Consider the following 4,126-nt stretch of genomic DNA (forward strand, 5'->3'; position numbering starts at 1 on the left):
TAAATCTACCATAATATTTAAATATCTACAAGAATATAGTTATCTGAATTAAATTCACTACAAAAAATCATATTAATAATTTTTGAAAATATTTAAATTGAGAACATATAATAGTTAATCTTTTTCTTCCCTCCCCCAAACTTAAATTTTTGAATATGGAATGATATAGGTGAAAAGAAAAATTCTAAATATAAATCATACCTCACTACTTTAGGCATTTTCATCTTTCTGAAATTTTTGCAGTTCGTTCTCAAAATTTTTACTTTAATTGGTCTATAATATTAGGAGCTTTCTATACATATAAATCATTAGAGAATTCACTAGGTAATGAAATTTTGAAATAAGTACAAAACTAAACATTATACAAACACTATATTTCACTAACACATCATAATACTAAAAAACAATTACAAATACATCACAATGCAAAAAAGAAAAAAAATCACAGCACATTATAATTTTACAAAGTACTAATCAAAGTCTATTATCACTACACATGCAAATTTCAAACTACAACACTAAATATTTATAACAATAATTAAAAATTATCTAATTGCAAACATTAAATAAAATATAGAATAAAATGAAAGTACAAAAAAAGCCATCTATCTTTATCACAAAATCACAAAACAAAAGTACATCAATCACTATCATATATCAAAATCCAATACTATATCCTCGTCTCCCTGGTCAGCAGGTGGATTGGGCTGATACTGAGTATAACGGGGGAATTCAGGGAAAGTAACATCAGACTCACCTCTGTAGTGTCGGGCATAAGCTTCGTAGAAAGCTATCTCGAAGTCAGAATGCCTCTGTATGTACTAACTTTCATAATCATGTCTACATTCTAATCCCCCAATTCTTTCATTTATTTTCTCTATACTCTTCCGCTGTAAGGTTAACTCATTCATTAAATCTTGAAGGGTGAGGGAACTAGAGGAAGGAAGGTCATAACTAGTAGAGGAGATATCCAAATCCAAGATCTTCAAGCCCTTGATCAAAATTTTTATTTTTTAAGAGGAAGGGGATTATGAATAGTGGCGGTTGACTGGTAAAAATCACGGTTAAAATTATTTTTTCGGTATCTCGCCGTCAGCTGGGTTGTCAGCGACGTCGACGAGCTCTATTGAATTAAATAGCCTAAGCCTCGGCGAGATTTTCAAAATTAGTTCAATTCCATATTTTTGGGATTTCGATCAATTTCAAGCCTCGTCGACATTCATTCAATTATTATAGACATAAATTTAAGTGATTAAATGATGTACTAACACAAATAAACATTCAAAACACAAAACATCACAATTATATATAAAATCCAATGGTTACAATACACATTACACGACACAAATAAGTTTGGTATTTTCTCAATCTTAATACATCAATTCAGCGTCGTAATCCAAGCCACAACACTCTAAAAGTTGAAAACAAACATTTTATGCTCAATCTCAACTATACTGAGATCTAAAAGCAAAATTTGAAAGTAAAGAAAACAGATAAGTTCAAATCAAATCACACACATAGACATATAGGTAGTAAAGTAAATCTACTACTCCTTCGATTTAGTGTTTGTTTCTCCTCTGATGTCGCCCATCGATTGAACATGAACGAAGAGGTTATAGAAAGGTCAGTATGAGAATTCTTCAGTAGAGTCCTCTTCTATCAATCTCATCTTTCTCATTAATCGTATCAAACTTCCTTCGATATGTCCATAGTGACCAAAATACTCTTTCATCCTCCAGTCTAGATGATAAAAAAAATTAGAGATATTGTTAATTGCATTCATAACATTTTGTACCTCTTTCTCCAGTTTCTTGATTCTGCGCAAGATCACTAGTGTCTTTTCCGGAACTAGAGGTTGAATATGAAGTAAATTCTGAGATGATTGATCCATAATAATAGTCATATCATTCTCATCTTCATTGGCTGGGATCTTCTGGGTTGGGTCCAAAGGCTTCGCAGGTAGAAGTACCTTTTTCCCAATTCTCATAAGATACTTGGAACTGACTGCAGAGTAAGAAGATTGTTGAAGGATGTTCAAGCCCATAAGTTGATCCATGAACGATTAGGCCCAAAACAGACTTCACAATTATCGATCCAATATCAATTGACAGTCTCATTTGAATACAGTAATTCAGAGTAATACTTTCTTTAGTAACTTTATCGATCCTTATTGTTGGTAATAGTTTTTAGGAATGAAGAAGTGCTAGTGTTTAGAAATAAGATTTAGAAGTGTAGCAAGAAACTTACATACCTGTTTTCTCTCATTTCCCAGTCTTCAGTCTCGTCCATCAAAAATTGGCAGATCTCATTCATCAGATTTCTTGTCGGGACAAAGTTAAAGGGACAAAGTTAAAATAATGGCAGACAGGAACATTCTCAATCATATATAACTCATTAATTGATGCAGGAGTAAAATTTATTCATCTGCCTTGCACATAGAAGACTCCCTGGTTGATTCCACACAAATTAGCATAAAACTCTTTCACCAGAGGAACGACTACGGCGGCAGTAGTGTAGCACAACACTTCCCATCGTCGTCGCACAATCATCTCTTCAATTACTGTCAAAGGATTGTTCAATCCTCGATTCATGAATCCACTTTCTTTGATTAATCTCCTCTTTATCAGCACTTTGTTGAAGATTCGTTGCGCCTCATAACTAATGAACTTTCTCCGGTTGAACACTCAAAATCTAGGGTTTTCAGTGGAATTAGAAGCCATGGGGATAAATTTGGTGGAGTTTCAATTCGTTTTAAGGTAATATGAATGTAAGAACCGAGTTTGGAAGTTTATAAGAAGTAAATCTTGCCTAAAACCGCCATAAACTTACATTTCAAACTCCAGAAACTGTCATCTCTCTGTTCTCGCCATCGGCGGCGTCGATGACACCGTCAACAAGCCTCGAGAATTAATTGTCTGGACTCTTAGGAAAAACCCGTCGTCGGTACCGTTGCGCCTGCCGTCGGCGCCCAAGGCAAAAATTTCACAGTTTCGCTCTCGTTCGAATGCGTTCCAATTTTCTCTATGGATCCAATTTTTATGATGATTCAAGGATAAATAAGAGTATTAGAGTTCAATACTACCACAAACTAATGATAATTTCAAATAAAAATACTATAATTGCAATAAAAATAAAGATCATTTTGGGTAGCCTCCCATAAAGCGCTTGGTTTAACGTCGTCATTCCGACCTATTTAGGTATTATTCAGGTTGACTAATCATTAAAATCTCTTTAAAATTTGGTCTTTTACCCTCAAAATACGGTTTTAATCTATGTTCATTTACTTTAAATCTATTTTTCAGTCTTGTGATCTTTGATTTCAACAACTCCGTAAGTATAAACTTGAGTCACAGTAAAGGGTCCTAACCAACGAGACTTCAATTTTCCAGGGAATAACTTCAGCCTTGTGTTGTAAAGCAAAACTTCTTGTCCTGCTTCAAAGTTCTTATGGTTAAACTTCCAATCATGACATAACTTTAGTTCCTCCTTATAAATAATGTCGTTATCATAAGATTCATTTCTTAATTCTTCCAATTCATTCAATTAAAACAATCTCTTCTCACCAGCATCTTTCAAATTATAATTGAAGTCTTTAACCGCTTAATATACTTTATGCTCCAATTCTGCTGGTAAGTGATAAGTCTTTCCAAAAATCAGCTTGTAAGGAGTCATTCCAATAAGAGTTTTATAAGCAGTCCTGTAAGCCGATAATGTAGTTTCCAGTCTAGTAAACCAATCTACTCTACTAGGGTTTACAGTCTTATCTAGTTTTTATTAAATCTCTCTATTAGAAACTTCAGCTAGTCCACTAGTGTGAGGATGATAGGAAGTAGATATTGTATGAATAACATTAAACTTTTATTTCAATCTCTGAATGTATTTATTTCTGAAATGGGATCCTCTGTTAGTGATAATCACTCTCGACATTCTGTATCTAGTGAAAATGTTTTTCATTAAAAATCTTGCAACAATTTTAGCGTCACAACAAGATAAAGCTTGTGCTTCAATCCACTTTGAAACATAGTCTACTGCAACTAATATCTATAAGTTCCCAGATGAAGGAATAAATGGTCCCATGAAATCTAATCCCCAAACATCAAAGATCTCAACTTCTAACATGAAATTC

Source organism: Phalaenopsis equestris, unplaced genomic scaffold (genome assembly GCF_001263595.1).
Source record: "Phalaenopsis equestris unplaced genomic scaffold, ASM126359v1 Scaffold000452, whole genome shotgun sequence".
Lineage (NCBI taxonomy): Eukaryota > Viridiplantae > Streptophyta > Magnoliopsida > Asparagales > Orchidaceae > Phalaenopsis > Phalaenopsis equestris.